General features: G+C 44.6%; 1 protein-coding gene across 3 annotated transcripts in view; it reads left to right on the top strand.

Moving 5' to 3' along the window:
• Positions 1–5,174: 5,174 nt before the first annotated feature.
• Positions 5,175–24,024, top strand: part of LOC142572431 (progranulin-like) — a 461,641-nt gene continuing 442,791 nt past the window's right edge. For all 3 annotated transcript variants that reach the window (XR_012826081.1, XR_012826080.1, XM_075681534.1), the window contains exon 1: positions 5,175–5,489. The gene's annotated coding sequence lies outside the window, so the exon portion shown is untranslated. The remainder of the gene's footprint in view (positions 5,490–24,024) is intronic.

Genomic DNA, 24,024 nt, shown 5'->3' with positions numbered 1-24,024 from the left:
CGTTGGCATAATCGGCCCATAAAGAAGCAGAAATTCAACTCATCCCTTTATCGCCAATGGACACGAAACGCGTATTGAGAGTACTAAAGAATCGCTTGTGTACGTCAACCTGGTTTAATGAAAATACTAAGGAATCAATTTTATACGAAGTACACCCTCAACTCAAATACCAGCCGGATATAGAACTTTCGAAAAGTACTGACACACTAGTTCATCGACTGCGCCGTGGGACAGCATACACCAAACCTTTCCTGTGTCGCATAAAACGGGCTTCTTGCCCGGCTTGCTCCTGTGGTCACGACGACGAGGATGTTCGCCATCTACTCCTCGAATACCCCATATACGCGACGCAAACATGGCAGCTAGAACAAGAGCTACACTCCACTGATCCTCACCGACCTTTCTCATTCGCAAAATTGGTGGGCCCATGGGCATCGAAGATAGCACAGCGAGAAGCATTGAATGTATTTGAACATTTTTATGAAGAGACAGTCATGCATGACAAGTACTAGATATCCCACTGAATAGTCGCACGATGTTACTGTAACTTGCTTCTATTATTTGTAATTATTACCTCTTGTATATTACGTGTTATACTTTTTTTGTTCTGTGCGTGCATTATTTTAACTCTAGTTCCTCGTCTGTTTATATGCTCATCGCAGCCTACATCACGGCCGCTTGTGTGTGTTTGTGACTTTGTTTAAGGAGGAGGAGGAGGAAAAAAAGAGAAAAGGCAGGGAGTCATTGTGGTGCAACTTGCATTTGCCTTTTATATCGATATGTTCATAGGTGCATAGGACTGTGTGCTGTGGCCTTCTGTTCCTATGGCGGGGTTTCTTTTCATTTTCTCACATATATCTTATATTGTCGTTTCTGCTGTGCGAAAAGGAGTAGCCGTCACCATTATAAGGTGACTCCGCCTCTTTCTTTTATTGGAATTTCAATAAAAAGAAACATAAAAGGGATGCGCTTGTCGGTGTTTTGTTTCATGACATTTTTTTTGGGCTGTCATTCTCAAAATTCCGAAGAATAACTTTGTCAAGAATGTAAGACAAGGTTTGAGCAACTTTAGTTTGGAATGGTGTGGCAATATAATCCGCATATACCACATGTCATATAGCAAGGCGTGGCATATGCATATACTTAAATATGTACGGAAATTTTCACTCACGGACAACTCCGCTGACGCCGACGCCGGGTTTTCTGCGATACGGGACCCTAAACGCTGCCGCGTTAAAATTTTAAATAACTTGTTCTAGTTAACCAACGGACTCGGACAGGTAATGGTTTATCTAATGTACACTGCACTGAATAGACGAATAGGGAGAATAACATTCTCACGTTAGTTAAAGTCTTTCTAAAACAGAAACCAAAATACTTTCTAGCACCGTTTGTTTCTATTTTACATTACCCACTAAACTGACCATTTTGCTAACGTAGGGAGGTAGGACTAGTCAAGCTGCCGTTATGCAGCTTTTATTCTGCCATCCCTACCGCTTTGTATATATCAGTGTACTTATGTGGTAAAATAAGCTTCTTCTTCTTCTTCTTGTTCTTCTTCTGATCTACAGTTCTTAAATGTGCACGAAAAATATCCGCACACGGACATACTTCCCATCCGGGAAATGACCGCAGCAGCCGACAACCGTACCCAATACCTTGCCTTCTCAGCATCAGACAATTACTGCCCGAAGCCACGACTGATTTGATTCAATTTGATTTGAACTGCTGATTTGTTCCTAATACATTTCAAGAAAGCTGCAGGAAAAAAATCCGCACATCACCTGAAGGGGCCTCCCTAACGCAAAAGGGATCGCCCCTCCCCTCCAAAAAAAAAAAACAATAAAGAAAACAGACTCCAAGAGAGACAAGACATAATTTTACTTAGGACGAAAAATACTTTTTCCCCCTCAGAATATTCTTGAACCAAGTCAGTCCGCTTGTCTAACCTTCCACAAGCATCAAGCTGTTGAGTAGTCTTCTTCAGCTCGGGCACAATGGGGAATCTACTTCATTTCTTGAATTTTCTCCTTTAAAACTAAAGTAACAAATTCGCACGCAGTGCTGTCTGATAAATAAGGTGCGTGGGGAACGCCGGACACTCACTTTCGAGTCATGTTTGATGGGATTTTTCAAACTATGGCAGAAAATCAACTGAGTTTTCATTGTTTTGCTCTTTGTCCTCTGTGAACACGAGGGAAACTAACACCGTGACAGCGGGTCTCAAGCCTAAATCCAAATTAAGAATCCAAATCCACTCATCAAAACATCAACTCATGCCAGAAACTTCGTAAATATTGTCATTTGTGTAGCTACGACTCGCATTTTTTTTATCGAACCTTTTCCACTATCTCGTAGGTATGACTGGTTGAAGAGCGGCTGAAATGAAAACGGTCTTTCACGCACATTCCTCCTCCTAGGACTACCCAAAACGCTGAAAAACTTCTGTATGGCTCAGTGGCTCTTGCCCATCAACGTAGTTTGAAGCATTTTTGTTATGTTATTGGTCGTTTTTTTTTCATCAAAGAACAGAATTCTCAAGGAAGTTTCTCGTCCATTAAAAACAGACGTCGCGATTCCGTAAGAGTAACGTGACAACAGTTGGTACAACTGTCGCAACAAATGCGAAAAACATATTACGGCGATGTTGGCTTGCGTACTTACTTCGAAGTGTCCACCTATACCCACCTAGCGGGAGGACAGAGCAGTACAATTAGGAGGAGCTGCATGAAGTTAGTGCGGTTTCTTTGCACCCCCCTTCGTATATACTAATATGTATACAATTGTATAGGACAAATCAAGATGTATGCACTAGAGGATAAGCAGGGTAATGTCATCAGCAATCGCGAAGATATAGTAAACGCCGCGGAAGAATTCTATGCTGGCCTGTACAGTACCCAGAGGAGTCAGGACACCTCAATTAGAAACAGTAATGAACAGGATACCAGAACTCCTCCTATAACTAGCGATGAGGTCAGAAGGACCTTGCAAGACATGAAACGAGGAAGTGCGGCAGGAGAAGAGGGAATAACAGCCGATTTATTCAAAGATGGAGAAGACCTAATGCTTGAAAAACTGGCGGCTTTTTATACGAACTGTCTATCGACTGCAAGGGTCCCAGAAAACTGGAAGGACGTAAACATTATACTAATCCGCAAAAGGCGAGACATTAAAGAATTGAAGCATTATAGGCCCATTAGCTTACTCCCAGTATTATATAAAATATTTACCAAAATAATTTCCGATATACTAAGGGCAACACTGAACTTTAGTCAACCAAGCGTTGGCTTCAGGAAGGGATACTACAATGGGTCACATCCATGTCATCAATCAGGTTATCGAGAAATCCCGATAGTACAATAAGCCTCTCTATATGGCTTTCATAGATTACCCAAAAGCGTTTGATTCCGTAGAGATACCAGCAGTCACAGAGGCATTACGTAATCAAGCCGTACAGAACACTTACGTAAATACCTTGGAAAATATCTAAAGAGGTTCTACAGCTCCCTTAATTCTACACAAGAAAAGCAGGAAGATACCTATGTAGAAAGGGGTCAGACAGGGAGTCGCAATCTCTCCAATGCTATTCAATGCGTGCTTAGAAGAAGTATCCAAGCTATTAAACTGGGAAGGCTTAGGAGTAAAGATCGACAGCGAATATCTCAGCAACCTACGGTTTGCCGATGACATTGTTCTATTCAAGAACAATGCAGACGAGTTACAACAAATGATTGAGGACCTTAACAGAGAGAGTGTAAGAGTGGGGTTGCAGATTAATATGCAGATAAGTAATGATAGATAATGATAAATAGCCGGGCAAAGGAACAAGAGTTCAGGATCGCCAGTCGGCCTCTAGAACCTGTGAAGGAGTACATTTACCTAGGTCAATTAATCACAGGGAGCCCTGATCACGAGAAGGAAATTCACAGAAGAATAAAAACAAGTTGGATCACTTATGGCAGACATTGCCAGCTCCGTACTAGAAGCTTACCATTATCATCGAAAAGGAAGGTGTACAATCAGTGCATTTTACCAGAGCTGCCATATGAGGCAAAGACATGGAGACTGACAAAGAAGATTACGAACAAGTTAAGGACAGCGCAAACAGCTATGGAACGAAGATTGATAGGCATAACGTTAAGAGACTGAAAGAGAGCGGTTTGGATTAGAGAGCAAATGGTTATAGACTATATACTAATTGACATCAAGAGGAAAAAAATGGAGCTCGGCAAGTCATGTAATGCGCCGGTTACATAACCGTTGAACCATTAGGGTTACAGAATGGGTACCAAGAGAAGGAAAACGCAATAGAGGACGACAAAAGAATTGGTGGAGCGATAAAATTATGAAATCCGCGGACGCCATTTAGAATCGGTTGGCGCAGGACAGGGGCAATTGGAAATCGCAGGGAGAGGCTTTCGCCCTGCAGTGGTCATAAAACAGGCTGATGATGATGATGATGATAATGATGATGATGATGTATATGACATGACGTGGTTCATATATAATTCGCAGCACAGTATAGCAGAACAGCAGTCGTAATAAATATGTACATAAACCATATTGTAATAATACAAATACCAAAACAATAACTTATTGCAACACAATTTGTTTCGATGTATTATCCTCCATGGCACATAAAACAGAAATATCTGTAGTTACAAAGGTAAGGAAAAGAAAAGAGAGAGAATCTCATTCTTTTTTTTTGCAATTCACGTGTCATATTCCGCCTAAATGGGGTGCCTCCGATTTAAAGAATATATATATATAACGCTTTCCGGCGTTAAAGTATAGTGTCGCTGCCTATTTTATTCATCGTAGAAGTTGCCTGGTACAAAAGTGTTTGTTGGCTGTATCCACCGCGCACGAATTAAGTGCGTCCTGCACGGAATGCGTGACGTAATGTTATTTATCTCGTCCTGGACGCTTGCAGGGTGGCGATAAGTAAACGAAACCATAAGCCTTCTCAATAAAGTTCGTTTATTTCATTCTTCCTAGTTGTGTCACAACCCTGCCGGTATAGTTCTTAGTAGTGAAACGCGCTGGATTAGTATTATTACTATATTTTTTTTTGCATTGTCGCGCGTGTGACCTAGTTGCGAAAGTGGACGAGGCTATTGTTAGCGAACACCACTGCTGGAAAAGCCTGCTCTGCGCTCGTTTTTCGTGGCAGTTTGGCTTTGTGTGGACGGGGGAATTATTTACGAAACCTGTTTTGTGATAGGTAAGAGACGTTGTAGTGTATGGAGGCCTGCTGATTAATTTTCGCCACTTGCGCACCTATGCAACGTGTAAGTGCACGAGCGAATTGTGCATTCTGCAAGATGCAGTGGCCGTGGCCGGGTGATAATTCAACCCACGAACTCCCGCTCGGTGGAAGAGCATCGTAGCAACTGAGTCACCCCAGAGAGTGAAAATTTGGATTACGTGACCCAACTCGGCTGCCCCACGCGAAAACATGCACGACTTGGACGTCGCACAATTTTTAGGTGATTGGCTTTCGTTTTGTCCTCCATGCATGTTGCCTCGTTTCGCTGGTTACATATCTTTGTTCAGTGTTGTATTGACTGCGACAACAATGTATGACTTGTCTAGTTTTCAAAAAGCCTGTTGATAACTATGAAAGTCGCTTACAAACTGCATGACGGGGGTTGTGGGTAGGGTCTCTAAAGGCCTACTGCAACGAAATTTTGGACCGCTCAAGAAGCCTAGCTTCAAATAGGGCATATATACAGCGATCCTCAATGCAAACGCGCATACTCCTGGAATATACGAGTAAATGCTTCACGTAACACTCGCAAAAATACATGTTTTTAATATCAAAATCAACAAAGGGGCTGACAGATGGAATAGCACACTGTGGTATAAATTTTTTTAAACTGGGATAAGGTGTCTCAGAAAGGCTGGCCACTGTTTCGATAGGAGGACCTATCTTCGTCAAAGGCAATAGTAACTAAAAAGAACGCAATTGTTGCCTCCAGAAACAAGAACCCCGCGCTGCTCCACGTCATGCGCTCCTAGATCAGGCGACGTCGTCATCGGCGGGTTCGAAATCTTGGAGGGGGACGTACTTGGACATGCGTCACATCCGGGAGCCACCACGTGCGCCCGACTGCTAAGGTTATGTTTAAAGGCAGTTAATGAACATTAGACAGTTGCCAGCCCCTGCAGATTTGCCCCAAGATCACTTAAATAGTATATTTATTCCACTAACTTACAATCTATTTAACCAAAGTGATATTTCGTGGCAGTTGGTCTTTAAGCAGCAGTAAAATAAACAAGTGGGGAATCATCTTTGTTCGGCAGCCTGAACTCCTTATATTGCGGAGCCACAGTCTGCACCCTTTACTCTTGCCACATTTCTTTTATGTAACTATCGCCTGCGCTGAAAATGCCAACTCTCTACTGGTGACGCTTGCATGGTGATGGGAATTTTTTTCTTCAAATTTCTTTTTCCGTCTGATGGTATTGCTCGCTCCTAGAAATCTTTGAAGGGCCTCTAACGCTCGCCTTTGCAATGAGTATGTTGGCCAAGGACCTAAGATGTTTCTGAGGCTGAAGGGCTCGCGATCTAAGGCCTCTAAATAAAATGCTAAGCGTTGTCTGTGGGTGTCATGTCGCTATCACATTTAAACTCTCTACTCAATACTTTCCGAGAATATTGCTCGCTTCTAGAAATCTTTAAAGGGCCAGTAACGCTCGTCTTTGCAATGAGTATGTTGGCCAAGAACCTAAGATTTTAATGAGGCTGAAGGGCCTGCGATGTAAGGCCACTAAATGAAGTGCTAAGCTTTGTCTGTGTGTGTCATGTCGCTATCACATTTAAACTCTCTACTCAATACTTCCCGATGTTGCTCACTTATAAAAACCTTTCAAGGGCCAGTAATCCTCGCCTTTGCAATGAGTATGTTCGCCAAGGACCTAAGATTTTCCTGAGGCTGCAGGGCCTGCGATCTAAGGCCACTAAATGAAATGCTAAGCGTTGTCTTTGTGTGCCATGTCGCTATCACATTGAAACTCTCTACTCAATACTTTCCAAGAATACTGCTCGCTTCTAGCCTGTAACGCTCGCCTTTGCAATGAATATGTTGGCCAAGAACTTAAGATTTTCCCGAGGCTGAAGGGCCTGCGATGTAAGGCCACTAAATGAAGTGCTAAGCTTTGTCTGTGTGTGTCATGTCGCTATCACATTTAAACTCTCTACTCAATACTTCCCGATGTTGCTCACTTATAAAAACCTTTCAAGGGCCAGTAATCCTCGCCTTTGCAATGAGTATGTTCGCCAAGGACCTAAGATTTTCCTGAGGCTGCAGGGCCTGCGATCTAAGGCCACTAAATGAAATGCTAAGCGTTGTCTTTGTGTGCCATGTCGCTATCACATTGAAACTCTCTACTCAATACTTTCCAAGAATACTGCTCGCTTCTAGCCTGTAACGCTCGCCTTTGCAATGAATATGTTGGCCAAGAACTTAAGATTTTCCCGAGGCTGAAGGGCCTGCGATCTTAATGCCACTAAATGAAGTGCTAAGCGTTGTCTGTGTGTGTCATGTCGCGGATATTCTAGCAAAAGATGTTGTACATCTTCATCAGCCTGGCCACAAGTGCATTCAGCCCTATCAGCTCTTGAAACGTTACGTAGAATGTGTTTTGTGTACGCGGTACCGAGCCGCAGCCAGTGAACCAGCGTTTCAAAGGCTCTGGTTGTATTTAATGTGGAGGGAATTTTAAGTTGAAGTGCCGGGTCAATGTGAAATAAATATGAAGGTTTCGAGTTCTGATCAAACCATGTCACTTTGCAACCACGGGCTGATATCTGCCTTAGTATGCGGCGCAATTCGCATAGTGTTAGAGGGAGACCATGTGTGGCCTTATTAATATCCGCTTGTCCAGCTACCTTGTCTGCATCAACATTCCCAGGGATATTGCAGTGGCCAGGTATCCGTTCGAACGTTACTGTGCGATTTTTTTCACTGGCTTTTGTGAGTTCATTTAGTATGTCGTTAACTAACGCAATGTTTTGCGAATCGCTGACGTCACTACGAAGTGAAGACAAAGCTGCCTGCGAGTCTGAAAGGATGACCCATTGTCCCTCTTTTTGTATTGTATTTATGTAGCATACAGACTATTTATGCAAAAAAGGAATCCTACAGGGCCTTCGAGTTTTGTTTGTTTCTCTCTTGACTTCCCCGGGATTACAAGCCGAAAGCAGTGGCATGAATTCGGTTGTCTGCGTGTATCTTAATGTACGCATGACGCGAAGGTATACGTTGCGACCTGCTTCTTATCTACAAGAAAATTTATGAAAAGTTGATTTAGCGAGCCAATGGAGCTTTGTCCTGCGAGGCGAACAAATTTGGCCAACTTTTAGGAAAACGTTCCAGCACATAATGATGTTGCCTGTAAAATTTAGACAAGAGTGGCGATTGCTCTAGAGAGCCATGAACAATGCCGGTGTTGTTGGCGCCATGTTGAGCGCTCGTGCGCAGTGTTCTATCTCTGTTAGTATAGCTGGTATATACCTCCTAGAATTTTAACAAGTGAACCTGAAAACAGGTTACAAAAGGCAGTCCCACATGTAAACGCCGCTAGCTGAGTTTGTTCGTTATATAATGCTTAGCTGTAAAAATCCTATCACTGCATGAATAGCTTGAATGAATGCAATCTATGAATGAAACGCCTCTTGCTTTGTCAATCGCCGTCTCTCTAACGTGTTTCTTTCTTCTTCTTCTTTTTTTTTTTCGAGACGTTCACCTGCTACACAGAGAGCCGCATGTAAAGCAGTCAACTCGCGGCGTCATGACAAAACGTGCTCATAATTTGGAAAAAAGAAATGCAGCAGCAAGAAGTGATTGTGACTGAAGAATATGCACCAAAGCGGTGAAGCATAGCGGTCTTTCAATTAAGAGACGGCACGACACTACGGAAGAAACTTCTAAAAAAGTGTGCTTTTGTCACAGCTTTCTGTCGTAACTGAGGGAACAAACCACAGCAGGCGGAGCTCTAACTTGCACAAGCTACGTTCACATGCACCCGATAAAGACGGGTCGAGTAGGGTTGTCGAACCGAAAACAAGATGTCGTGTTCCCGTAGACGCTAGCGGGTCATAACGAGCGCGCGTCGAGGCGAATTGTGCAAGCGGTTCGTTGACAAGCCCAACCAGCTTGGCAAGGTGCATATAACCGCACACTGTAAAATAATTTACACCCTGAAAAGTGAAAAAGGGTGTAAATGTGTCTATAACTCACACCCTTAGGGTGTTATCTATATAACGGACACCCGATGGGTGTGAGCTATAGACACATTTACACCATTTTTCACTTTTCAGGGTGTAAATTATTTTACAGTGCAGTAGGCTCGGGCTATGGTTGGCTGGACTTCTGGTACCATAGCGCCTCGCGTCGAGTTCATGTATATCAAGCTACAGTCACGTTAGCATGAGCTCTGCGGCGGCGGTCCCGACATGACTTCTCGGTAACAGCTCGAGAAGGTTTTTTTTATTATTGATATGATATAAGGAGATGTTGACGCGCAATTTAAGGCGCCGGCTACTCCTTATCTCTTGAATGGTTCCATCATACAACATACAGGGTTCAAGATTACACATCAAATAACCTTTTCACACAGGCACCAGGACTTGTCACGCAACGTCGTCACAGGAAGACTACGAAACAAATGTCTGCCTCGAGTGCCAGCTCCTGCAATTAATTGGCGGCGATCGCGAGTGAAGCCGTGGACGAACGTATTTGCGCGCAAGGGGCAAACGATGTTCGTGTCTGTAGGAACTTGTTCGCGGCGAGTGTGCACGCCGGAAATATATTTTATATTATCTTTTTTAATCGCTTTTGGGCGGTTATACACTCATTTTGGCCAAAAAACAAGATTTTGTGGAGTCTATAAGGACAAAAGAATGTGTTGGAGAGGACCACTTGACAACGTGCATGGCATACTCTAATTTGAGTAATTAAATACAGGACAAGCACACAATAAAGTGGTGTTCACTGCGCCTGCTTCTATGAAACTATTTCATTTCGGAGCGAGCGCACATATATATACCCGATGCGGCGGCTCAGCGACCATGGCGTGGTGCTTCTAAGCACGATGTACCTGGATCAAATCCCAGCCGTGGCGGTCACATTTCGATGGGGACGAAACGCAATAACTCCCGTGTCTCATGCATTGCGGAACGCGTACATGGGACACGCTAAAGCTCCCCCGGTGGTTAAAATTAATCCGGAGTCCCTCCCCCCCCCCCCCCTTACGTAGTTCCTCATCATCAGGTCGTGGTTTCGGCACCTCAAACCTTAGAAACCAACGAGCGCACGCGTGCAAGCGGGCACAGCATGCATGATAAGCTGTATAATTGTTGAAAGCCAACGGGGCATCTTTTCCTCGTGCTCGCCTTCCTATAATAGCGCTGTTCTAATTATAAAGTATGTTCAACTAACCCCAACTAGCACGCAGTTACACATTGTTAAACCGTCGTACACACTGCCTCCGCCACGTCCGCGTTTATTTACGGCGCTTCGGGAAAGATGTCGAACAGGATTCAACAGGTCATAAAAACCTGACGCAAAGCCGTGCTACGATCACATTTTTCGCAACAAAATTCCTGAATTTCCAGCCCACGCGGGTTACGCACCGGAAAACGCGGTCCGGGGTGCTCCGGAGTGCACCCACGCGGGGTCCTCTTCCTCACCGCAGCTTCAATTGTTTTCGGAGTCACGCATGCGTGCGTCAGGTCGACGCGGCTCTCTCTCTCCCTCTCTCTCTCTCTCTCTCTCTCTCGTGCTCGTCAGGGCTTTGCCTCAAGCTCCTCTACGCAGCAGCACGTGGTGTGTGTAATGCACACCGCTGTGTGTATGCGCTTACACCAGTGTCTGCGCTCGACGGGAGTGGCGGCCTTAGGCGAATGGGGCGTTGTTTGGAGCCAGGCTATATATATATATATATATATATATATATATATATAGCTGTAATTCTGGGTGTAGGTGCCAATCTACTGTCTCTAGGCACTCGCGTGGAGGGATAGCAAGCAGCCTAGGTGTCATTATCGTGAGCGCGCGCATGGAACAGCGCATGTGCCACCACTGACGGTGGCGCTATGCGAGCGTGCGTGGGGAGAATTGAATACTTTGGGGCAGAATGTTCTCGCTTTGTTCCTTCATATCACACCTGTCCAGTTCTTTTGTCTCCTGTCTTTGATCGGCTTGTAGGCCCGATTTTTTTCTGTCACCTGAGCACTCGCCACCCTTATACATGTAACACGATCCGCGTAATGTTAGGTTGAATACTTATGCATGTATACGAGTTGAGTGTATACAGCGTATACTGCTGCTGAAATACTCGAGTTCGTGATTTGCTCGCGCTCTCTGGTAGTGCGGCGCCTATACATATTATATAGTTCACACGCTTTCCTTGTGTGTCCCATCGCACACTGTTCTCGTAATCATGTAAACTTCTGCAATGTTGCCTTACATACATTTGCACAGTGGTGCGTACTTATGTAGAGATCTCGGCCTGCAAAGTGGTCGTGTTTTGTATACGGGAACGTGCACGTTAAGTTATTGTTCCTATCCTCTACATCCTTAGAGATGCTGCTTGCTTATCTATGGGAATTTCAGTCTTAACGCAGTTCTGGCTCAACCATTTGCTCATTTGGACTTATTGATAAGCTTTGTCTATTTTCATTGGTGATCTATTCCCAGAACTTTCATTCGTGTTGCTGAAGATTTTACGCTTTTTCGGTGAGTTTGAGCAGCGTCAACTCTTTTGTTGCTTTTTTTTTATTCTCTCTCTCTCTCTTTTGTGCACGCGTTTCGAGGTGCTCATATTTTGCAATGTCTTTCGCTGAACATGGCATTCGGCTACATCACTCTTGTAAAGTGATAGCGGCTATAAATTGTCCACGTGAGGGGGTTTTTCCACAAGCTGTCATTTCTGAATATTTCCCTTTGTGATCCCGCGTGGAAGAATTTTTTTTCCCCTAAATAACAGCCTTCCGATTTATCCCCTTCAGTCACAAATTACGACCGACTGTCAGCAAATGTGTGAAATTTACATTATTTTATGCGAAGGTGCTGCAGACTCCACAGAATTGCTTTGCAAGTAAAGGTGAAATACTCTGTCTGTTTTATATGGTGACCTATCATAATTACATAGTAATTAAATATTAATGTATTGTGAACTCAGTCATCCTACGTTTCTTCATTAAAGATATTAGATCACCTGCTCGAATTACATGCACAGGTTAAATATTTGGCGCAAGCTTTACAACAAGGGAAAAAAATATATTTCGCAATTACTACCGAAAGGCCCCACTTCAAAGGTCCCATTAAACATGGTTCATTCTTCATGGTTCAAACATGGTTCAAACATGGTTCAAACATGGTTCAACATGGTTCAAACCTTCACCAAAGCGGCCGTCTGAAGTGATGAATTTCACTCAGAAGGAAAATGGGTGTACTTAAGGAAAGCATAATGTTGATTTTACTCAAAGCGTAATGTTCGTTGCCTATTCCTTGCAACCACTGCACAGAAATGTGAAAATTAACTCACGTCCACAAACGTCTACGCCATGATTGAAGGGAATATTGGGCATAGAAATAAATACACGTTTACAGACAACCTGCACACAGCGATGATCACGTATATGCGTGAAGCTTTATTATTACGTAGCAGTTCTATCTACAGAAGAGACCGAGCACGAAACGTCGAAACCACACTTTCTATATACAGATATATTTCAACACGAGAAATCTCACTTTCATGTCGCCCTGGGGCGCTGAGGCGGCAAGCACAAAATCCGCGTTACTCGCTGTTTTGCATCAGAACACGCAATTTTTAAATAGAAAACAGCGGGATAGAAAATTCACACGCGAATTCCATGCGGAAGATAGACACTGGAATTTTGAGCGGACGAATCTTTTATACAGCGGAGGGCTTTAAGTTGGTATACAGGGGAGTATTCTCATCGGAAGTGTTCGAACAGATCGTATTGCCAAGCGCAGCCGTCAAACGTGACGTTCAATGTGGCGCGCGGAAAGTAAGCGGCTGCGGAATTGGTATAGGTGAGGGAATCGAAGAGTACACGTTTTCAACTGAGACTTGCCGCGGCAGCTCAGGGGATGTAAGGCGTTCCACTGCGCTCGAGGTGTCACAGGTTCGACCCGCCACACCTGCCCTGAGTTCACAACCATCTTAAACCTATCGTGCTGCGTTGACATGTTAACATAAATAAATAAATAAATAAATAAATAAATAAATAAATAAATAAATCTTTTCCTGAAGTGGTACGCTTGCCCAGTAATACAGTTGCTGAAGCCGTAGTTATATTACAATGTTCTTTTTTTTTTTAATCGTCCTATCATGAGGTTCACGTCCCGTACAGGTCAAGAGTTTAGGGGAGAAATTACATACTACGCAAGTGTTCTACACCGTGTTAACCAATTTAGGACGCGAACAGCTTTAATTCACAAATTTAATCGTGAACAAAGCGGGAATCGTTGCGATCTGACAGATAGAAGTGATAATTTGCTGGTGTCCTGTTGCGCTATAGTTATTATCTCACTCACGCAATAATTCAGCTCGCTTTCTTTATTTTGTATAGTCATGCCAAACTAACGGCATTTATGTTCGATATATACATTACACCTGACCCAATTGCGCGCGACTAATTTCTAATTCGGCGATGTTTCGTACATAACAAAACGATTGTACTCTTTTTTCAAGTAATGGCGCAGAGCTGAATACGCGAGCATGCACGCGTATAATCCTAATTTCGGACTGGAATGTATTTTGTGGCTACATAAGTATTGCGCTAACTAGTGTGACAGAAGAAGCAGCAGCAAATTCTTTCTTTTTCTTAATGCGGCGAATTTTTTTGCCTGCTACTCGTTCAAAAAGTTCATCAACACGAGAACATCAAAGGAAAGCTATATTACAAGTGTGGCCAACATATGCCTGCCTTGGGCACTTTCTTTTCATATTGAAGCTTTCTTTGTCTATGCTTCAACGAGGTTTTGCGTGCCGCTATCGTCTGTCTCGGTGGGTATCGGTTCAGCGTGCAATAAGAGCCACCACTGTCACCGCAGATGAGGTGATATCGATCTCACTGGCTGAACGTCCCCGGAGATCAAGGGATATTTAAAGGAGACGAGAGAACGCTAGCCGTAAATTCTCTAGTTTTAACCTCACTTTCACTGAAGAAAAGTTGCAGTGTACATACTTTATTATGCCCGCTATGCTATGCATAGCACATTCTCAGGAGTGTATATTTTGGCATTACACTCTTAAGACAAAAAGGTTGTAGTAGTCAAGTGTCATACCATTTCATATCTTAATATAACGGCAGTTTGTAACGATAAAACTGGTTACGTAACTGACCAAACAAGCTAGTCACTGTTACTAATGGGTCTCAGTTACCAAATCCAAACGCAGTTAGCACCGCTTGGGAGGAGTATTCTCACCTCTGCTGCATATATCGGACCAGCTGTAGCGTATTCCACAGCTGGTCCGATATGTGTGTTGTAGAATAGAAGCTTTGAATGCGATGGTGCTAGCTGCGTTCAAGATAGGTAGCTGAGGCCCATTATTATTATTATTATTATTATTATTATTATTATTATTATTATTATTATTATTATTATTATTATTATTATTATTATTATTATTATTATTATGTGGGAACATACAAGCACACAAAGGGAACCGGGAGGGAGAAAGCTGACAACTGCCACCGAGGGTCACAACGCCATGCCTACTCTATCGAGAGGAGGGAAGGAAAAGAGGAGAGGAGAAAGAGACAGGAAACAAAGAAATAGGAAATAAACAAATGACAGAGACACGGACAAGAGAAAGTAGGAACACGGAAAAATATGTCTGTAAGTGGGAGGCCAAATAAGTTTTCTGCATGAAAGTTAGCAATGCTCTATGGGCCTGGTCGCGTTGAGCAGCACTACCTCTCGTAAACAGGCAATCGTCAAGGGCCGCACACTTGAGTCCAACCAGTCCATGTTCCTTAATTAGCGGTGCACGTTGTGTGAGGAATGCGGGAAACTCCAATATGAGGTGTTCAGTTGTCTCGCAGGAGCCACAGGACGTAGACGACGGACTGTCCACACGTCCTTGTCGATACAAGCGTTCGCGCACCAACACAGAGCCAACTCTCAATTTTACTAACAGTGCTCTAGCACTACGGGGCAAGCCGGGACCACATACAAGGGGAGGGAAGGAATCGTTTGCATTAACAAGAATGACTACCTTGTTTTTTCAGTTACTTTACTAACTCGATCGTTACTAACTGCAGACACACCAAGGGAGTAAGTAAATGGTGTGATACTATAGGTAGTAACTAGTGCGACCTTTTCTTAAGAGTGTTTGTTATACGTGTATTGGAGCCGACTTCGTCGCGGTGTAATCCCACATATACTTCGTACACAGACAGTAATTGATGAGATTGAAGATTAATTCGTTCAAATAAAAGTTGTAGGCCGTCCGTAAATGCCTGCCACTGTTCAGCCGCGACCTTTAGGTGTGCTATACATTATACGAAGACAGACGCTGGGACGTATGGGATGACTGATGGGACATTCCCGATTATCGGGCTTCGTGAATCGTTTGTGTGATGCACTATAGCGCTCCCCGAAATTCAATTCTCCTAATAGTTCTTTCACGGAGAAGCAAGCATTTGAAACTTACTGTGAGTGTATTGGAAAATATTTTCGCAAAATGTAGATTTTACTTTCAAGGAAAAAGCAAGCGTGATATCCTCGGTACCGTTAGGAACTATATTAAAATCCCTTTATCGTGTTTGAAATTCGCGCGCTTTCTCAGGGCGAGTGGTTCGAGAGGATTGATAAAGCTAGCGCTGGACGGCAGAGAGAGAAGAGGAACAAACTTTAATGGCGTGTTGGAGATGTTAGCCTGACATGCTACTGCATGTGGTGGGTAATGATTGTGATATATACAGTGACACAAACACACACGTCTCCATGTGTGCGCGTTCGTTTTTTTTTTGCGTTTTCCTCTCTGTCATCTTTCTAACCCCTATCCCCCATCCCCAGTGTAGGGTAGCAAACCGGAGACTCATATCTGGTTAACCTCCCTGCCTTTCCTATTCATTCTCTCTCTCTCCAAACACACACACACACACACACACACACACACGCACACGCACACGCACACACGCACACACGCACACACGCACACGCACACACACACACACACACACACACACGCACGAACACACGCACGAACACTGTAGAGATATTTACAAAGTTTCGTTAGGCTCGTGGACCGCAAGGACGTCCGCAGCGCCTTCGAGGCGCTTAACGCACAGGTGGTGCTTTGCCATGGGCCAAAAATGTTTCGATGTCCATCATTTTTCAAATATCTTCGTTTTGTGGTCATAAGATAACTTGCCTGAGTATGTGAATTTATACCAAACACAATTTCGTTAGTCTACATATAGCGCTTTGACCGAAGACCTCTAACAGAGGAACTTATATTAAAATGCCGCCATCACAAGCCATCGCAGCAGAGGGCGACGAGGGCACTGTTGCAGTTTTTAACGGCAACAGAATTGTAGAAGCGGCTGTAGCCTAAACAGATGTTTATAGTGCTGCAAGTGCTACTGTGCTGTGCGGTGGCAGTATGCGGCAGCAGTGACCGACTGTGATTGCATGCCTATGCTCCTTTCTTTCTTTATCTCTACTTTGTTATCACTTTACCTCCTCCTCAACTCTCTCCCTATCGTAGGGTAGCAAACCGGATCCTCTCCTCTGGTTAACCTCCCTGCCTTTCCCCTTTCTTCTCTCTCTCTCTCTCTACATATAGACTGTCACAACTCTTGGCACAGCCAGCAAATTTAGTATAGAATCAATCCACTGCGGTTCCTGCATGAACAACAAAGGCTGACGTTGTGACTTACTAGGCTTACTATACGTTTACTATGCAGACAACCATTCATGAAATCTTGTCACGAAGAGAATACCATTTTTGTACCGGGGGACGCGTAAGTATTCCGTTCAATAACGTCAACAGTTGACATCTCAAAAGAGAAGGTCGTCCGTTCTTTATTACGGGCAGGAAACTAACTCTGCAGACGTTCGAGACGTTCTGCTGTTCAAAACAGAAGAAAAGCCCTGTAGCATCGTCATAGCACAATAGCACTATACCAACAGATACACCGCAAATTCCTCAACGGGCGAAAGTCGTCGACATGCGTTTTCTTCTGACTAGGTCTTTCTGGCAGATACTGTATATATTATATATTTATTTATTTATTATTTATTTATTACAGGTACCTACAGCGCCCGAGTTGGGCATTATCGTAGGGGGGTTAATTACAAACATAAAGGTCAAAGGTTGAACTTCGCGATAAACGGCATCATATCAGCTATGGTATTAAAAATGCTATCATCGTAATTAGTAGAGAAAGACAACACATCCAATACTAACAACATCCGATTATAAAATTTATTACACAATGCATAAAACGGCCCACTGGAAATATTGTGTAAAACATAGTCATGTAAAGTTCTCTATGGCAGATGAAAAACTGGGTGCAGACACTATCTCACTCGGGAGCAAATTTCATTCTGCAATTATTCGCGGAAAGAATGAAAACTTAAACGCATTAATACGACTTTGGTAGACCCCTAGTTTCTTTGAATTGTCGCGCCTGTTAGACTGAAATACACGCAAACACAATAAATATATTTCGGTTGGAATACAACAACCATGACGTTGGAAAAGCTCCCTTCTCGGGGCCAGAAACAGCGAAGCGCGCACAACGCGCGCGCAACAGGAATCCGTCAGAACGGTAGCGAGAGAGAGCTCCGCCCCTTCAATCCACGTCGTGCAACAGTCGCTTCGCCTCCCCCCCCCCCCCCCTGCACTTCAATAACGGGGTTGAAAAGAAAAAGGAGGAGGAATTATATTCAGCAGCGAAGTGTATAAAATACGCAACATATGAAAGACCAACTCGGCCTAGAAAAAAGGAAAAGAAACGAGAAAGAAGGAAAAAGGAAAGCAATCATCCGCGGAGCCTCAGTCGGCTTGCGGTGGAACGCTGTCCGAAGGGCGATTACGGCGCGACGAAAGAAAGCGACCGGGGCCAGATGTGTGGCATCTGGTTAGCCGCAATGACTGCCATTAGGGCACGGCGGATAGTGGGGGAGTTCTCTTGCGACGGCTTCGACAGAGACAATGGAGTGACGACCCCCCCCCCCCCGGCGCCCTCTTCCCCGCTGGGACGTTCGGAGCGATTCCCCGGTCTTTGTCTGTACGCGCAGGGGTCTTTTGTGTCTCTGCACACGGCGCTGCTTGCGTGCTCTCCGAGGTCGACCTGCGGGAGAGTGCCGAAGGGCGTTATGAGGGTGGGATGGGGTGGGGGGGTTTGCAGGGGGCAACTGCCGAGGCTCTGACCCCTGCGCTTCATTTCTCGGGAGCTCGCCTTTTCCTTCCAGGCCCCCTTTATTCTTCTCTTACTCGGCCGCGACAAGGAGCTGCGATTGTTGTCGCATACGGTCCATAGCAGCGCGAGACTCGGAGAAGGCTGAACCGTGTGTGTATGATATGGTCTGCGACAGCACACATGCTGTGTTTTCCATACGGCACGAAAGTGCGCTCAGAAATGGTTTCCACATGCGTCGGACGCCGTCGCTGCACATTTCACGAGAACGGGAGAAACCAGGCGCTGCCAATGTACGAGTAAGCACCTGAATTCTGATGGCTAGAGGCGGTGTTCCTTAACCAAAAGGTATTTCGTATGGCAAAACAGTTCCAGCTATAACCCTTTATTCGTTTCTTTATTATATTGGGCACAATGAAAGAGAGAGAGAGAGAGAGAGAGAGAGAGAGAGAGAGACGAAGCAAAAGACGTAATTGCCAGAGAGGCTAGCCAGTAATAAACCGGCTAGATACCATACGAGTGGCCCACAGATGTGGTGCCCCCCTCCCCCTTTTAAACGTTGAAAGGAACTATTCGACCTATTCAAACTGGTAGACCCTTCTTTTTTCTCTCCCCCCCCCCTCCCACGTAACCATAATCAAGAAGCCGAAATATATGTACAAAAATGCTTTCTTGACCGATTGCATATAGCATATATGCCAGTTCAGTATCAAATATGCACACATGTCCGCAACAAAGAAGACAGCAACATTCACAAACGGCACGTGTTCACATGGCAAGGTTAAGTAACCGCTTAAAAAGACACACTAGAACAACTAGCAACAACAGTCACTGGTTCAGTGCAGTACCGCTCGCAACATTAAACAGCATCAAAAATGCAGATATGTAGCAGTAAGATTCTTTGAAAAAAAATATTTACATTTATCTTATAGAATGAAGTTGGTTATTAGGAACAAAAAATCAAATTGTGCTTTCTAGAATTTCGCACACAAAACGCACAAGTGACGACGTCACTTCCGACTTCGAAAATTTCTTGTCCTCTTCGTTCTCTTGTTCTTTCATGTTGAGGAAACGTGTATAGACAAAAATTGCTAAATGCAGTCCTTGCGTAACGCCGGATGAAATTTCTGTCTTTTTCTATTAATACACGATTAACTGGAACTGAGCTGCCAAATGACCTAATCACGCACGCACCTATTTCCCTTGTTGATAACTACTGTGGGCATGCATGCAGCGCGCACTCACTCATGATAAGTGTCGCACAACGTGCGAAAGCTCTTTTTCGCCAGTGATTTGACTGCCGCTCCCATAAAGGAGCCTTGCTCTTTCCATGTGTAAGGCACATTCCCGTAATACGCAAAAAAAAAAAAAAACTGCTAGAGCCCCGAGTATAATAATGGCCAGTAGCCGCTGTCCAACTCAAAGACCTGCAAGACACTCCAGTTGCGCCTAGCAAAGCGCCGAGATGGCTGGAGGAAAGGAACGTTGAGGTCGAGTGTTAGCGCAGCCGATGAGAAGGCAAACGGGCGCTTCCTTTCATCAGGTGATAACGCGGCGCCTTTTTCGGCCGCGGTCGCACCTTTCTATATTCTTCGTATATAGCTGGGCGGGACGGCATGGGCTTGAAACAAGCAGCACCACTGAATTCCCGCCGGAAATGCCTTTCAGCGATCGCAGCCTTCCCTCTTCTCACCGCATGGCTACACAGACGAAAGATATGTCTTGTGAGTCACGTATACGGGCTCATCTGTCGCGAGGCGCCGAGCACACAGTATGAATGAGCGGCGCCCAGCTCTTATTTTACGACGCCCCCGGACGACACTGCCTTATCATCGCGGCAGTGGCGTTTGCTCTCGGACTGTTCTGCGTATACGGCGTTTGCATAACACGCATCATAATGGAAGGTTACACAATCGTGATTACGCCGCCTAATCTGCGACTTCCGCGACAGGCCCGGAAACCAGCCTTAAAAGTGAACAGAAGCAAATAATCAGATTAAACGGGAAGGTTAACCTTTGGGAGCTCTATATACGCCTAAGACGAACAACAAGTAGCACACGTTTGCAAGTCGTCCTCGTTACATCGCAGTGTCGATGTCACGCACTGCATCTGCCAGATTCATCGTTTGCATTTCGGCATGTCATGTGAACGGTGTTGCGCATAAACGTGAACATGGCACGGGATTAAATTTTGCGCCTGTTCGGCGCATAAACATGAACATTCTCTAGATTACGGGCCACATATAGGATTTCACGATGCTTCCGTGCACTTTGTTCCATGTTTTATTATGATTTACAGGAAAGAATGTAATTTTTACCACACTATGTTTAGGAAATGTATTTTTGTTTCATTGTCATGAACCTCCTATTATATACTACCTCGTGAGCTCCCTGCGCCGCTACTGGCCAAGTGCATGCGGGAATTTCATCATCTATCTTACATTTTCGCACTTTTTCATAGCTGCAGATAATCATTTAAACAAAAATTACAACTAAATGCGAAACACTGTGAAGTATTGTTTTTCTTTGTATTAGAGATGGCTTAAAATATTCACGCCTTGGAAAAAAAGATTGGTCAGTGTTGAGAGTGTATACGGTATATTACTTATCATTTCTGCAAGGAACGCTTTCGCAAAAGCCGCAACGGGAGGCTAAGCGATAAATGAAGCTGTGCAAGGTAGGACGCTGTTAACTGCATGTCGACATGCAGTTAGCATATATATATATATATATATACACACTGTGGATTTACGTGCGATAACCACGATCTGATTATGAGGCACGCCGTAGTGAGGGACTTTGACCGTCTCTGGTTTCTTTAACATGCACCTAAATCGAAGCACACGAGTTATTACGCAACAATATGGAGTTCTTTTTCGTTTAAACAAATAGTAACTTAGTCTATATACTGTTCGGCCTTGTTGAACACTCGTCCTTTTGTCTACGCAATGTCTGCTGATTGTCTGTATATAGATGATAGTCGTTTTTGGGTTTGATAGAGTAGCAAAATGGGCCGTTGAAAGATATTCTGACATTCGTTGACATTAAGTCTTAGGATATATTCCACGGGTTTTTCGTATGCATTCGGCTTTATAAGACAAGTTCAACAAACTTTATTTAGGCTGTCTAAACCAATATTATGAGATTAATAACAGACAAGTGTGAGTTGACTTATAGCTGAAATGTTTGTTGCGGTTGCTTCAATAATTCATAAGTGGATGTGAGTCGATTTAGCATGGAGAAAGAAAAGAGAGAGGGAGAGAGGAAGTCATAAGGGAAATGCAGGGAAGTTAACCATGCTGAGCCCGGTAGGCTACCCTACACTGGGGAAGGGGGAAGAGGGATTGAAAGAGAAGGAAGAAAGTAGTTCACAGTCTGCACTGTTACGCGCCCAAACGCTCATCACTTGGTCACAGGCGGTCATACAGGCTGGTGCATTTCAAGAAACGCACCAGCGCCTGGGCGGAAAAGGCCAAGCAGGCCCAGGGCCTTACTTGAGCCCTAACCCTCAGCCACGTCCCTCTTTACCCTTCTCCCTTTCAATAAACTTTATCACCACCACCACCAGCGCCTTTGTGGCCTTGCACATAAAGACGCACGAGGCCACGGGCCCAAGATATTCTCATCTGTGAAAGGACGGTCGTCTAAGTGCTCCAAAGCTGTACGAAGGGCACTCCTCTCGTCTTCGTATGAGGGCAGTCATACAGGGGATGTTTGGTCGTTTCGTCAACACCACATATGCTGCAATTGGGACTGTCTGCCATTCCAATGAGGAATGTGTAGGCGTTTGTGAAACAAACACCCACTCGCAAGCGTCACAGTAGCGTTTCTTCCCGTCGGTTATAACCAGATAAAAGTTGCAATGTCATATGCAGGTCCATGGCATATAGGCGCCGGTTGGTGAACTCCGGTGTGTTTCATTTCCTTACAGTAATAATATGGGCAAGACCGCTGAGGTGCCGTGCTGCAAACATTCTCGACAATGCATGGTATCGAGGTGCTTTCACATTCATTATGTGCCCCACGGGCAGCTTTGCCGGCACTATATCATTGCCAGTAATGTTGCAGTGCCCGGGTAGCCACTGAAATACAATGCTGTGGCCTCCGTCCACCGCTTGATGGTATATAGCGTGCTCGTATCTCTGCTACCAATTGTTCAAGTGGGCTGCGGCGCCGAGCTGATAAGAGTGAGTGCAGGGATGCCTTTAAATTACAGAATATACTGTGTGTAGCCTAGTGATTTGATTACTGTTCCTGCACATATAACACTGCGCTACAGAGGGCGGAGGGTCCGGATCCCGTCCATGTTGTGACGTGGCTGATCTTGAACTTCGTGCAGATGGACATCGACGGAATGACTACCGCACCATGGTAAAGCTGGTTAGAGTCGAAGAGCCATCCGCATAAACGTGAACTCGATTGGAGTATGAATCATGCAGTAGATGTAGAGCGGCTTGATTCAGCTAGGGAAGAAGTTGACAAGTTGGATTTCTTTCAAACTCCTGGAATGGAAAGCCGCACTTTTGGCTGCCGGAGACACCACAAAGGCGAAAGTTATCTTGCTGCAGGAAGGCAAACGGACGGAAAACAGGACCGGTACGAGGCTACAACGCCTGAAAAAGTTGCATCAATAGTCTACTTTCCGAGAGAGAAGCAAGGCGTTTAGACTGGAGTCGGGAAAGGTGGCGAAGATGATTTCTAAGGGTATCTATGCTCTGATGGGGTGTTCCTTGGCGATGACAATTGTTGCGGCTGTTGAAGCGCATCGCGGTAGACCCATGGAGCCATGTTCTAAGCGCTTGCATGCTCTCAAGTACTCTGTGATTTGTCCTCCGGGTGCTTGACAGCACCAGAGTGCTGTAACGCAAGAAACCCATGAAGGGCGCTTTGTACAGTTGAAGCGTTGAGCACAAACCGAAAGGCAGTACCTTAAATTCGTAAAGACCATCGGGGGTTACGAAGGCAGTTTCTTTGTTGGCTGACTAACTTGAAAGACCCATCTTGCCGTCTGCGCGCTGGAGTCTTAGGCTTCAGGAGTTCGACATGACCATAACTTACAAATTATGGAATAGACGCATCGACGCCGACTGCTTCTCCCGGTCACCCGTCTAGTCCGCAGGTACCGATGACGTGGACGTCGACGCTGCATCTTTGGGCATCGTCGACGCCGTCACCATACTCATCAAGTACGTACAAGTTCTGGTCGGTTCCCTTGCAATTAAATATAATCGTGGCTAACCGTGCTGAAAATATTACAAAGTTGCACTTTATCCAAAATTTTCGCTACGTTCCGCTACCCCGAAAACAAAAATTCAACTGCGGGTAGAAAATGAGCATATTCAATTACGTGCAGCTTATCCTGGGAACATGCAGTCGCTTCTTGGAGATGCTTCTTTTTGCATTGCTATTGGCAAAAAAAAAAAAACAAAGAAATAGTGGAACACTCTACATGACTACGTCTCGGCATCCTGAGCAGCCCGCTTGAGCCAATCTTCTCGCATGCTTTGACTGATGCATCTCGTGCACAAAAATCGATCTTGTGCAAGCACATAAGTGCCTTTAAACGTACTGAAGAATAACACCAAGCTAGCTTATATACTGATAAAGTGTCCT

The sequence above is a fragment of the Dermacentor variabilis genome, chromosome 2 (assembly GCF_050947875.1).
Source record: "Dermacentor variabilis isolate Ectoservices chromosome 2, ASM5094787v1, whole genome shotgun sequence".
In the NCBI taxonomy this organism is placed as follows: domain Eukaryota; kingdom Metazoa; phylum Arthropoda; class Arachnida; order Ixodida; family Ixodidae; genus Dermacentor; species Dermacentor variabilis.
The sequence above is the reverse complement of the archived record's forward strand: the minus strand, read 5'-3'. Positions and strand labels throughout refer to the sequence as shown.